This window comes from Gossypium hirsutum, chromosome D03 (assembly GCF_007990345.1).
Source record: "Gossypium hirsutum isolate 1008001.06 chromosome D03, Gossypium_hirsutum_v2.1, whole genome shotgun sequence".
NCBI lineage: Eukaryota > Viridiplantae > Streptophyta > Magnoliopsida > Malvales > Malvaceae > Gossypium > Gossypium hirsutum.
This window is the reverse complement of record NC_053439.1, coordinates 18,632,708-18,647,828: the sequence shown is the minus strand read 5'-3', so window position 1 is coordinate 18,647,828 and position 15,121 is coordinate 18,632,708. Positions and strand designations below refer to the sequence as shown.

The 15,121-nt window shown below is 34.8% G+C and overlaps 1 non-coding gene across 1 annotated transcript; it reads right to left on the bottom strand.

Annotated features, from left to right (window-relative positions):
* Nucleotides 1–4,187: 4,187 nt before the first annotated feature.
* On the bottom strand, nucleotides 4,188–4,294 carry LOC121215713 (small nucleolar RNA R71). The gene has a single exon (XR_005911689.1). It is a non-coding gene; the product is annotated as a small nucleolar RNA R71 (small nucleolar RNA).
* Nucleotides 4,295–15,121: the final 10,827 nt, after the last annotated feature.

The following is a 15,121-nucleotide window of genomic DNA, read 5'->3' as shown; positions in this document are numbered from 1 at the left end:
CCTCTCTTCACTAAAAATGAATTATCTCATTGTAAAAAATTCGGATGATATTTTTGTTTGTTTCCTTTGAAAATAGACTCATTAATGATTCTAAGAATATAAATTATAACTTGTAATTATTTTTATACAATTTTTAATTATTTTCCAAAGTTAGAACAGGGGATTCCGAAATCAATCCGACCCTTCCTCATAAAAATTCAAATATCTCAAAATGTATAACTCTTTTGCTTTCTATATTTCTTTTATGTAAAAATATACTCCTTAAGATTTCATTTCATATCTCATTCACTCTATAATTAAATTTTCACCATTTTTGGTTATTTTTCAAAGTCACACTATTTTTACTATCCAAAACTGTTTTGCTACACATTTTACTTTTTCATAATTTTCACCAGCTGGGCGTGCTTTCTCTAACATTTATCTTCTGCCCAAAGTTAAAATTGCCTGAAGATTCGTATTATTTACCCAAATTTTGAATATATTCATCGACTCCAGCAACACATTTTCAACGATCAGATATTTTACTTTGCAAACCAACCCCTCCCTGCACCTATAAAAGGGGTCATACACACCAAGCTTTACCATCCCACAAATATCTTCTCCCCTACACTCTCCGTCCTTTCTCTATAAAACATTTCTGGGTGTTATTAATTTCGGTCACTAAATATTTTCTGAATGTTCAAAGTATTCTTCAGTCTTCGGTGATGCGATATCGCTCTGAGCTGCACACATTTCATATATCATGCCGAGTGGGGACTATTACCTCTGAAGGCTATCTTGGGAAACTCAAGTTTCGAGGTGGTTTTGATCTGTACGGTCAAGGGTGGAAGTCTACGTTGAAGTCTCAAGCGACGACCATTACACGCTCATGGATCAAGGTATAATGAGGGACCCAGTTTACGGTTGTTATGCGACTACGAGCTCAAACTTTTCGGATACCCAAAAATGTTACCCTATAAATACCATAAAAAGTTTGAGGGCATAATCATACGAAAAAACTTTTAGGCTTTCAGCTATAATCAGCCTAATTTTTTTCTCCGTTTCTAGAAATTCGATACCTTTAACCTTCCTTCTTATTCGAAGGTCCGCATCATCGTGGATGCAACAGGACTCTTAGGAGGGGAGCGACTGTTGCAGTGCAGTAAAGGTTAAAGGACTCTTAGGAGGGGAGCGACTGTTGCAGTGCAGTAAAGGTGATGCTCCTTTCGGGGCGATGACGATTGTCGTTATCAAATAAACCATTAATAATTATAATCACTGTTGCCCCGACTCAAGTTTGACGTCTACTGTGCTGAAACATTCACTCACCACCTGAGAGCCCTCTTCTGTCCACATCGGTGTTAGCCATCGAATAAGAATAAAAGGTTAAATATACCAACTACTTGGAAATAGAGAAAAAATTTACGATGATTACACCGAAAATGCCCAGATTTTTTTCGTATAATTATGGCCACAATATTATGTATGGTATATATAAGGCATCATTTGTGGGTATCCAAAAAGCTTGAACTCCTGACTGCATAACGGCCGTCACCTAGCCCGTGGTTATACTCCAACCTGTGATTGTATCAAAGCTGCTGACTGGGACCTTCACCTAGACTTCAACCCCATTGTATCAGACAATATCACCCTGAAGCATGACTTGCCTAAGATGGGTTTCTCTGGTGATGGTTGTAAACTGAAAAATATATAGGATTTTTCCTATGTAATTCATCATCTTTTTACTTCAATTTGTTGTTAAAACCAAGTAATTGTTTAATAAATTAATGAAATATGCGAAAATATGACATTAGGACATATAAATTATTAAAATGTAACTTTATACTTTATAATATAGTTTTCATGCATAAATTGGCTTATTTTATATTAATTTGAGCATATTATATTTTTAAGCTATAAAGTGGGTCATGCATGATTAAATTAAATAATAAAATATAAATTTGTATTTAATAATTCATTTTAAATATTTCATTGATAAATTGGGTTTTAATTAATTAAGTAAATTGATTAATTAAAGTTGTTAAATTATATTATTTGGTCCTCTAAACTATCTACTATTTTTGGACAGGTCTGAGAGTTTTTTTTCTAATTGCAAAACTATCCAAATTAGGGACCAAGTCAACCCAATTTTTGGCTACACATGGATGTCATAAACCATTTTTTCGTTTAATTATAAAAAGTCCTTAAAGAGTTAAAGAAATCAGAGATTTTCCTGAAGATTTGCTGATGACCGAGTCTTAGTCCTGAGTTGTTTTGGCAGTCAAATTAACCAAAAATCAAGGAAAAATCAACCACATTTCCTCAATTCATGGCCGGAAACTCTTGGAGGAAGTTTCAAAGGATGGACACTCCTATTTTTAGCAAACTAGCTCCCTTGCCTCACTTATAAATAAGAGGTCATTCTCACTTTTTCAATCATCCCTCAAGCATCCGTCAAGCATCATTCTCTCTTTTTCTCTTAGAATTTTCCATTCCCACACCTAGCATCATCCTTGTATAAGGATTTTAGCAATTAAGCCTCTTAAAGAACCCTTGGTCGGCCACCTTGGAGAGCCATCAACAAAGAAGCGAATGAGCCTCGTTAATCAGAGTCTTGGGTGACTGCCACTTTTAATTGGGTTTAATCTTTCTTTTCTATAATTTAATATAAATATATTTGCTATGTGTTCTTTGTTCTTCTTCACAACAATGATAGCTTAAATTTATTTAAGCTAGGGTGATTATTTTGATTAAATAATATTTATTTGATTCATGCTTATAATGTTTGTGCCTCAATCGATCATGTTTTCAATTAAAATCAAGTTTGTATTTCGTTCATACGTGATTGAAATGCACCTAAATTAGCTAAGCGATCCTAACCAGACGACGACTAATGGATGCGTAATTGAAATGTCCATGCTCAATTTAGATCCTAACACGATTAAATTGTAGGTTGCATAACAAATCTAACCAAGCTCTGTTATCTTCATAGTTTTTAGATTTGTGTGATTAAATTGTTTCAAACCTAACACGCCCCTGTTACCTCACACGAATGCTAAGAAACCCTTAGTAAATAAGGATCAATAAAATGCGTATTTACTAAGTAAAGAATTCTAAAAGAACCTAATGTGGTTTCCAAACTCATGAAAGATCGAGTTGCCACGAAATGTTTGTTTGAATGTTATTAAGGATATTGATAATAAATTGTGTTTAATTAAAGTAATTGTCCTAGTTTATTTATGTTATAATTTTTGCAAATTGTGTTTAATTTTACTAAAATCTATTTCATTCATATAGTTTGCATACTTAGGATAATTTACATTAGGGATCATTGCATTTAGTTTAATATAATTTAATCAGCACTTCTCAACTATATTGTGTTTTTTATTTACCAAATTTTTAATATAATTTTACATATTAAGTGACTTAGCACAAATACAATCCTTGTGGAGATGATAACTCGATACTTACTTATTACTTTATAACGATTGTGTACACTTGCACAAACCCTTGTGTTACAAGTTTTTGGCACCATTGCTGGGGATTGTCAACTATTGCCATATCATTTTTTTGTGAAATTATTTATTTTCAATGGGATTTATTTCTAACATTATTAACTTATTCTTTTTAATTTTTGTGATTTTTTTCAGGTGTTTATAAGCATAGACCGAATTATCGATTTACTCCCTGTAGACCCTGAAATTATGCAAACTTTTAGACAAAGAAGACATGAACGAATAGCTCAAAGACAAGTCGAGATGGACCTTGGAAATCAGAATTAAGACTAAGGTAATGAAGTTGATCATGTATGAAATCCTATCCTCATTGCCGATGATAGGGATTGATGTGTCAGATAATATGCCGTGCCACTTCTCAGTGAGTTAAACCCAGGAATTAGAAGGCCAGATATTGAGGCAACCCAGTTTGAATTGAAGCCAGTGATGTTTCATATGCTACAAACAGTGGGACAATTTAGTGGTATGCCCACAGAAGTTCCACATGTTCACCTTCGATTATTTATGGAGGTGAGTGATTCATTCAAGATAGCTAGTGTGACTGAAGACGCGTTGATGTTGAAGTTGTTTCCATACTCGTTGCGAGATCGAGCACGAGCATGGCTCAATTCATTGCCACCAACTTCCATATCTACATGGCAAGAATTAGTAGAGAGATTTATGGTTAAGTATTTCCCACCTAGCAAAAACACTAAGTTAAGGAACGAGATCACAGCTTTCCAACAATTGGATGATAAGTCTTTGTATGAGGCTTGGGAGCGATTCAAGGAGTTACTTCGTAAGTGTCCGTATCATGGGATTCCTCATTGTATCCAGTTGGAGACATTCTATAATGCTCTCAATGCATATACAAGATTGATGGTAGATGCTTCCATGAATGGTGCAATTTTGTTTAAGTCTTATAATGAGGCTTATGAGATCATCAAGAGGATTGCGAGTAATAAATATCGATGGCCAACAAATTGAACAGCTTTAGGAAGACGTGTAGCTGGAGTTCATGAAGTTGACTCTCTCACTTCGTTATCAGCTCAAGTATCGTCTATTTCCTCTATGTTAAAACAGTTAACAGCTAATAGTACTAATATTTTACAGCTCAGCCACCAAGTCCATTTGAAGTAGTTTCCTGTGTGTACTGTGGGTAGGTCATTCTTTTGAGAATTGTCCATCAAATCCCGAGTTAGTGTACTATGTGGAGAAAAAATATCAAAATAGGAGTGGACAAGGACTCAGTTCAGCTTCTACAATCCTTCATGGTGTAATCATCCTAACTTTTCTTGGAGCAACCAAGGAAATGGACCAAACAACAACTTATTGCAGCAAAGACTGAACCAATCTCAAGGGTTTAATCAGCAAGCTCCAACACCACCTTAAGCTGAGGCATCAAACAGTTTGGAGAACTTGTTGAAGGCGTACATGGCAAAGAATGAAACTTTGATCCAAAGCCAAGCAGTAACACTGAAAATTTGGAAAACCAAATAGGTCAATTGGCTACAGAGCTTCGTAATAGACCACAAGGAACTTTGCCAAGCAATACTGAGAATCCAAGGAATTTGGGTAAAGAACATATCATGGTAGTGGAATTATGAAGTGGTAAGACTCTGGAACCCCGATTGATTGATGTCGAAGATGAGCATGTTGAAAACGAGGGAAGTCAATCAGATGTTGAAGTTCCTACACCAAAGGAATCAGAATCTGCAAAGTCTAATAAGGTAAACCCTGACTTAGTGAATTAAGATATTTTAACATCTTCTTTGGATGCAGATTTACCTACTTAGAAAAGTTGTCCGGTTCAACTGAAAGTTCCATCACTTCTATATTCGCAAATATTACAACAACACAAGCAGAAACATGAGGTGCAATTCAATAAGTTTTTGGATGTTCTGAAGCAGTTACACATCAATATTCTATTAGTAGAGGCTTTAGAGCAAATGCCGAATTATGTGAAGTTTATGAAAGATATACTGTCCAAGAAGAAACGGCTAAGTGAGTATGAGACTGTTTCCTTGACAAAGGAGTGCAGTGCGTTCCTGCAGAACAAACTGCCACCGAAATTGAAAGAGTCATTAAGCTTTACTATACTCTGTACCATTAGTGAATCTTACTGTGGTAAAGCTTTGTGTGACTTAGGAGTGAATATCAACTTAATGCCTAAGTCTATCTTCAAGATGTTAGAGATAGGTGAAGTAAGACCTACAACTGTGAGGCTTCAGCTAGCAGATCGATCTTTAGCATATCCCGAAGGAAAGATCGAGGATGTTTTGGTAAGAGTCAATAAATTTATTTTTCCTGCTGATTTCATTATTTTAGATTTTGAAGTAGATAAGGAAGTGCCAATTATCCTTGGGAGACCTTTCCTAGCCATGGGAAGAATGCTAATTAATGTGCAAAAAGGCGAACTTACCATGCGAGTTCAAGATGATCAGGTAACCTTTAACATTCTTAAAGCAATGAAATTTCTCGATCCGGTAGAGGAGTGTTCAATTATGGAAGAGATAGAAACCTTGGTTTCTATGGAAAGCAATTTTAAAGAAGATCCATCGGAGAAAGCTGTAGATCTTGACCCTTTGGAGGATGAAGAAGGTGAAGAAAACATGGCTTTAATGGAAGCCAATCCAAGAAATTTTATTTAATCCACACGATTTGAACTGTTAGAGTTAGAAGTTAGAGAATTTGTGCAACCCAAGCTGTGAATTGAAGAACCACCTAAACTCGAACTAAATGTATTTCCTCCCATTTGAAATACGTTTATTTAGGTGATTGTTCTACTTTGCCTGTGACTATTTCAGCGAAACTAACAAAAGATCAAAAGGAGCAACTAATTGCTGTTCTAAAGAAATTTAAGAAAGTACTTGGTTGGACTATAGCTAATATTTGAGGTATAAGCCCTTTATTTTGCATGCACAAAATTATTTTAGAGAAAGGTGAAAGAGCTCAAATTGATGGGTAAATGAGGCTCAATCCTATTATGAAAGAAGTTGTAGGGAAGGAAGTGATCAAATGGTTAGATGTAGTAATCATCTATCCTATTTCAGATAGTTCATGGGTAACTCCAGTGCAGTGTGTGCCGAAGAAAGGTGGAATCAAGATTGTTGAAAATGAACATAACTAGGTAATTCCAATGAGAATTGCTACCAATTGGAGAATCTGTATTGATTACAAAAAGTTGAACAAAGCCACTCAGAAGGACCATTTTTCGGATCAGATGTTAAATCCTAAGGTAGTCATGCGATTCCTACATAAGCCTGTGTTTACACGATTTAAGACACCAAGAGCTATTATTAGTGATGAAGGTTCCCACTTTGTGAACAAATAACTTAAGTGGTTGCTTGATAAATATGAGGTAAAGCACAAGATTGCTACTGCCTATCACCCCCAGTCTAATGTGCAAGTTGAAAGACTGAATCATGAAATCAAAGGTATCCTTGAAAAGGTAGTTCACCCTAGCAGAAAAGATTGGTCTCCAAGGCTCGATGATGCATTATGGGCCTATCGAACAAAATTTAAGACTCCGTTAGGAATGACTATTGATCAGTTAGTCTTTGGAAAGGCAAGTCATTTGCAATTAGAGTTGGAGAATAAAGCTCACCGAGCTTTGAAGCAGTTGAACTTTGATCTTAAGCAAGCCGGTGAGAGAAGGATGTTACAACTAGATGAGTTGGAAGAGCTGAGGTTGATTTCCTATGAGAATGCCAAAATGTGTAAAGAACAATCAAAGAGATGACATGATACTCATATACAACCTCGCGAGTTTAAAGAAGGTCAGAAGATGTTGTTGTTTAATTCAAGGCTGAAGTTATTTCCTGGGAAGCTGAAATCTTGATGGAAAAGACCTTATGGAGTTGTTGAATTATACGAAAATTACGGAGGTACGTTTAAAGTTAATGGTCAACGTCTCAAACACTACTGGCATGGTGAAGTTGAGCGAATTGAATCATCGCTCAAATTAGTAGACCCTTAATTTTTCATGAACTCATTGTGTAAATAAATAAATAATTAGAACTTATTTTATTAATTTATTACATTTAATTAATTCTGTCTAAGGAGATTGGAACTTAAGCGGGACCACTGTGACCCCTTCAACCTTTCCTGGGAATTAATTTAATGTAATTTGTTAAGAAGAAATTTTCTAATTAAAATTTTTAAGTTTCATTTTGTTCAGTTTAAATTTTAAATTTTTATGTTAGTAAAGGGGGTCAAATTTGGCCCAAGTAATTATCATTTTTTTTAAGATATAGTGTGAGTTTGAAGCCTAAGACAACAAAAAGGAGGGAAAAATCTATGCCTTGCTGTCGCACTCATTACTTGCCGCCCAAGTAACTTCAATGTAGGTAAATTTTTGCTATATGGTGCCCTAATTTTTCCCTATATAAAATCCTCTCCATTCTACTAATTTTCATATCCCTCAAACCAATTTGCTTACATCCTAAAAATCTCTAAATCTCTCTTTTGTGCCGTCAACCTCAAATCCTAAAAGAAACCCTAGTTCTTTTCTTCTTTTTGTCGAAATTCCCTACTGCCGCAAAGAGATAGCCGACGTACCATCCTTGCTGTCGCAAGATTTTTGCCGTAACAAGTTCTACTTACGTTGGCGATTTCTCTTTTCTCTCTTGTATAGAAACTCTACCAAATTTGTGGGAAAATACCATGTCTAGCCAAAGAACTAGATCGTCAAAGACTACTCTTGAAAACCCGATTGTGGTTGATGAAGAAGTGAAAGAGTGATTTGATTCAATTTTCAAGCATCAACCTATGATGCCAGAAAAAGGTTTTAACCTAAAAAGTAATGATGTGATGGTTGTTCCTGTGCCAATTAGAAAGATAATCAATGCTCTCAAATGGGAACGATTCTGTGATGCTCGGTCACTTCCCGATAATGAACTAGTTTGAGAATTCTATGCTAGTTTGACTACGCAAGATGCTACTGAAGTAATTGTTCGAAAGAAAAAGGTACGTCTTACTTGTAAGTCCATCAATAATTTGTTTAATTTACCTGATGTTGAAGAAGATGAGTACTACCCTATGATGAGCAATATCAATTGAGATTTTCTTCAACAAGTGCTTGATGTTGTGACAAATTCGGGATCCCAGTAGATTATAAAAAAGTATGGGAGCCATTCTTGTCGAAGAGAATACTTGAAACTAGTAGCAAAGGGTATGGTTTTATTTTGTTCGCTACAGTTTTATGCCTATCTCACATAGTTCCACCATCTCAATGGAACGGATGCTTTAGTTATATGCGATTTTGATAGAAAGGTCCATTAATGTTGGGAAAATTATCCTTAAGGAGATTCATGATTGTGCTAAAAAGTAGGCAAGAAGTGCTTATTCCGATCATTAATCACTTTAGTTTGCTTAAAGGCCCATTTGAAAACATAAGCAAATCTGAAGGGGCAGTATGTCCAAGGGTGTATTACAAGTCATGATCTTGAAAGGTTGGTAGAAAGAGTGCATGAGTTGAACCAAGGAGAGCAAGAGGAACCAACTGAGCCAGAAACCGAAGAGTCAACAAATAAAACTGAAACTGAAGTTGACTCAGTTACAAACACTGAAGAAGAAGAATCTGATAAGGAACCAAATAGTCCTCAACCAGCTGAAAGAGCTGAAAACCCTAAACCTAGGGTTGAGCTAGAAGAATAACTAGTCAAGCTAAGTGTTGAACCAGAATTTACAACTCCAATGCTGACTCCTGCAAGTACTTCAAGGAAATCAGAGTTGTCAATTTTGATGGATATGTGCAAATTCATGCATAGTCAACAACAAACTTACTAGAAATATGCAAAAATTAGGGATGATTCAATTCGAAATAATTTTAAGAATATCTCTAATACTTTTGTTCCTGAGTTCCTAGATGCTATCTTTGAGACATGGACGATACAAGCGAAGATGGAGCTAAAGAAGACAAGGGGAATAAGTTAGAAAAATGAAAGGGGGGATTCTTGTCTTGTTATTTATTTAATTGTTTTTAGGTGTTTAGGAATTTATTTCTTTAGTAATTAGGATTTAATTTTTGTAAAATAAAACATAGCAAGCATGAATAAATACTTCTTTAGAAAGAAAAATACTAAGTGATGTGGCAATAGGAATGACCATGTCGAGGATTGGGTTATTAAGGAAGACTTGGTATTTAAGCAGTCTTAATGACTCACCTCTCTTTCTTTACAAACCTACCTGGTGTTCAGTTTTCATTCATTACCTTGTTCTTCCAATGAGGACATTGCTTCTTTTTAAAGAGCGGGTAAGGCAAATAATTGCTCAAATTTTTTAAAGTTTTCAAGTATGTTTCAAATCATTTCTTTCATAAGTATGTTTTAATAAATGAATGTTTAGAGAAATTATTTTTAATAAGATAGCTTGTATGCAAGCATGAATGGTGATTTTATCTGAGTGATTGTATGTTCTCATGGAAAATGGAATGTTTTTATGATCTTAGTCTTAGGCAATGTTTTCCATGAAGACTTAGTTTCTCTTGAGATTAGACATGCATGAAGGTTTATATCTTTAGAATTGACTTAGTAACTTTCTTTAGGCGAAATCCTAGGAGACATAAAAATCTAAAATGATATAGGCACCATTTTTCTTTGGATCGTTTGAGCCTTTTCAAGCCAACCTTATGACATTAGACCCTTGAAACTGTAATTTTGAGCTTTAAGGCATGTTTTTGGCAATGAACCTACATTATAAGCTTACCATCTTCTTGTTAATTATCCTAATTTTGTGCACCTATCTTAACCAAAGTTTTCTTGGGAATCAACGTTTGAGGAAATTTTCATAAAGATGTATGTGCTCATGCTTAAAAAAAAACAACAACAAAGATAAAGAAAAAGCGAAGAAAAGTTCGCTTAGTCTCCAAAAAGGAAAAATGTGTATGAGCTTGAGTTAAAAATAAGTTTGGGGGTGTTCCAAAGGTTCACTTAAAGAAAAAGGTTGTATTATGAGAAAACCAAGACAAAGTTAAAGGTTAAGATTTTTAACCGAAATGTCCTATCTCTTAAAATCCCCACCTTTGACCGAGCCCCATTACAACCTGATAAAACACCTATTGATTTGATGATTATGTCACCTATATTAGTGGAGAGGAAGTATTAAGTTCAACATATGAAGATCATAAATAAGCCTTATGATTGTTTTGCTTGATTGATGAGAAATTGTGTTAAATGAAGAATATTATTAATGTATGGCTATGATAAGATATTGATATGCTCAAGGTTAAGGGTTGAGCAAGGTCTGTGTATCTGTATGTTAATAAAGGTATCAGCGATGATGGTCTGATAATGTTGGATATGGATATATTCCTATCTATGTGACCTAAGAAATGGTCATTATGGGTTTGTTTTTGTTATGAAATGGTTGAATCTGAGATATCAGGAATCTGTCATATCTGGGTGTTATAATGACTTCATCTGAAATCAGCTATTTTAAGACAAGTGCAAGTATTAGGATGTGGTTTGTATGAAACAAATTTTGAAAGTATGTTCTACTGAGAAGTACTTATGTACTAAAGAGAATGAAGAAATGTTTGAAAGAATCTTAAGTTAGTCAAATAAGAAAGAATCGGTATGTAAGGGTATGATAATTGGTGTATATGAGTGTATCAAAACTGTAATGGTATCTGCCGAAGTGTCATTATACATATAATGGAAGAGTGGCGCAGTTAGGTGTAACAACCCACCTTACGAAGTCTCAGTATCTGATTATTGTTTAGAGAATTTTGGTGAATTAAGTGTAGAGATGATAAATAAATTGTTTATTTTTGGTTAAGTATAGAACTCTTTGTATGCACCATTCGGCAAACCCTTAGCTTGGCGAAGATCTATGGTTTGGCGGACTCTTTAATTAAGTGCAACCCACCCAGATGCTTTGGTGAACTCGCTTGGCTTACTATTGAATGGATTTGTTTATTATTAAATAAAAAAAATTAGTTAGTTAAATTGAGACTTAGTTAGAATAGAACTAAGCCACTGTAGATGAAAAGACTTAAATTTTGATAAGTGCACTTATTCATGAGAATCAAGAGTGCTAGTGGAATTATCTAATTTTTCCATTGAACCTTTTCTCCATGCTTAATTATATAATGATAGTAGTGGTTTCACTGAAAATCTTTTGTGTTTTATTTGTGTTCATCTTCCTCCTTGATCTTCTTTGCATTTTCTAAAAAGAACCAAAGTCCAAAAAACCTGTTTGAAGCTGGGTTCGTTGTAGTTAGCCAACTTATACTTTTTTCATAGCTCTCTGGTAATTACTGATGAACCCTAGGTTATTTTTAAGCCTACTTACGTGTTTTCAATTCTGCATGCATAAGTGTCAGATTGGTGTGCTAGGAAGGAAACGTCCTGGTTCTGGGTTAATGTTAATGTTTCAAGCATTCATATTTAGATTTGATGAAGTAGTAATCTAATATGTTTAAATAACCATATTCTTAGCTCAAGATGCTATAGAAGGTCCCAGTGACAAAGGGAAAGGACCTGCTATTTAGACCTTGTTATTTGTTTGGTGAATTCCTTCTTACTTCCATGTGTTGTGATTATCTTCACTTTATAATATTAGAAGGTAAGTATTCTTACTCTTTAAAGGATGATCAGTGTATCTATGTGTGAATAATGATTGTTTATCCAAAGTTATTAGTCTGAGTTATGTATCTTTACTTTATAATATTATAAGGTAAGTATTCTTACTCTTTAAATAATGATCAGTGTATGTGTGTGTGAATAATGATTGTCTGTCCAAAGTTATTAGTCTGAGTTCTGTATGTTTAGGAAAAGAAGTATAAGTCATTTTTATGTTAAGCCACTACCATCTGTTTTTGAAAAGAATGATATGGTATAAACTGATCTACGATAATGGAGATAAAGGAAACATGTTGTGTAGCTTCTGTGAGGGAAAATATATCTTGCAAACTGGATTGACATAACTCAATTGAACATGCTACTGAATGATTCTAAAATGAGAAATATAAATGAGAGAATGTATATAAATGAAACAGAAACATTTGATAAGAATTTGAGTTTGAACTCTAGGTATATGTTTAGTATGAAAAGGGAATGTCTGTGTTATGATGTGTTGGCATATAATATTCAGCCATGTGACACACCATTGGCGCACTAAATCTTTCTGAATTTTGTATATGCCATTGGGCGTACTTTGTAGTGTTGAGTGGTTCCTCTGAAAGATTGGGTTACGCTATTAGTTTTCTGCTTAAGATCTCTATAGAACTCACTAAGTTCTTTTAAACTTACCCCGTTACCTTTGTCTTTCTCAGGCCTACTATTGAAGGAAGACTTTCTAAAGGAATATGCAGAGGATATCTGTTGCTATGAGACATCTGTTTATTTGTACTATGCAGGGGTGATGTCTATTTGTATTTTGAGATGGAATTGTAGTTGAAACTTATGATTGAAAAAAATGCTTTAATGAAATTTATCTTATTGAATTTTATATGCCAGTTGGCTTATAATTTATTTAATATTTTATTAAATGTTTAATTCAAAAACTACATCTTACACAAAGTTTTTGCCAGAAACAATTTTAAAGATAAATGATTTCTAAGTAGTGATATGTCATACTTGAGGTCCTTCTATGGGATCTGGTTTAACGTGTTACAATTTTGGTATCACAGCCAAGGTTTAGCCGATTCTTGAAAACCTAAAGGCTGTGTCACACCCCGTCATGCATAGTACGCATCTGACTTAGTCCTTATTGTATGAACTAAGTTAAATTGTCTTTTGTAGTGACATAAGAAAATGTCTGACGAATCTAGAGAAGCTATTGGTGAGGAAATGGAGTCATATGCATGTCGGACAAGCTCTTGCCAATAATATGGCTAATACAGGGAATGGCTTTAAGAATGTGTTTTTCATGATGATGACACATCTATTTGATCTGTTCATGGGTAACACTCAATAACGACAACCACAACGACCTCAACAACCACGACCTGAAGTGGTTCGCCCAGCACAACCTGCTCCATAGATACCTGTTGTGATGTCATCCAAAATTGATCCTATAAGGGAGCTTAGAAAAAAGGGGTGCTAAAGAGTTTGTTGGTGATAAAGGTGATGATCCTACTATGGCGTAATAATGGTTATATCATTTATGTAGAGTGATGAAAGAATTGAAATGTATTCATGAGGATAGTCTTTTGTGTGCTATATCATAGTTAGAAGGGGAAACTTATCAATGGTGGAAAACCTTGGTTAGTTTAACTCTTGAAGAAACGATTGGCTGAGACTTCTTTCTGGAAAAGTTTAGGGAATGATATGTAAACTAGATGTATGTTGAACAAATGAGGAAGGAATTTCTGTAACTGAGACAAGGTAGGATGTCTATTATGGAATATGAGCGAGAATTCCTCAAACATAGTCGTTATGCAAAGAACTTGTTTTAAACAGAGAAGGAAATGTGTGATAAATTTGAGTGGGGACTAAAACATAAAATCCGTGCATTAGTGCCAACTTCTAACTGTAAAACTCTTACAGCAATGACATCTAAGGCCCATAGGATAGAAACAATCATCAGAGATAGAAGTTGGAATTTTGAAACAGAAAGGATGAAGAGGGTAAGGTCAAGCACTCCACCTCCAGCAAGTTTTGAAAGGCCTAGAGATCAGATCTACCCAGCTTCAAGAAGGGATTCGTAATTTAGAAGTTTCAATCCTGAAGGATTTTGTAGACCAACTGCTTCGATGGCAAGCTTTGGTGGTTAAAGAATGATGAGTAGTGTTTGTGATTATTGTGGTAAAAATCATGGTGGATAATGCAAAAAGTGTTTAAGGGCATGTTATAGATATGGATCCAAAGATCACTTAGTTAAAGATTGTCCATACAAAACTGAAGTAAGAGACTAGATCAAGAATGACAACAAAGTTTGGTTCAGTGCAGGGAGCATCGAGGAAAAATGTTACTAAGCCAAATTCTAGAGTGTCAGCTCGAGCTTATGTGATGAAAGCAAAAAAGGATCTTGATCTGCCTAGGGTGTTGATGGGTAAATTTTCTTTTCTCAGAATTAGTATTTATGCTTTGATAGACCCAAGGTCTACACATTCATATATTTGTACTAAAGTTGTAGAGGGTCTAAGTAGTATATTCTGAAACCAATGTGTTAGTAACTAATCCTTTGAGTTAGAGTACTGTGGTGAATAAGTTGATAAATAATTGTCCATTGGTATTTGGTGAGTATACATTTTTGACAGGTTTGTTATTACTGAGTTTTCATTAATTTGATGCTATTTTGGGGTTGGATTGGTTGACAAGACATAATGCTATGGTTGACTGTCGTGCTAGAGGTGTACGTCTGATAATTGATGAGGGTAAGGAGGTAGTGATGCCTGGTATACAGATTGGTTTGGTAAACACAATAATCTTAGCTGTGTCCGCCAAAAAGATGATTGTTAAGGGCGCAGATGCTTATTTGGCTTATATCATGGATTCATCTGAGTCAAAAAAAGGAAATTAATCAAGTCAATATGGTAAGACAATTTCAAGATGTGTTGCTAGGGGAGCTTCCAAGAGTGCCACTAGAGAGAGACGTAGAGTTTTCCATTGAGTTAGAACCTGGAACTAGTACCTATTTCCTGGACTCCCTACAGAATGGCCCCATTAAAACTTATCAGAACGATGCTTCTAGACATAATT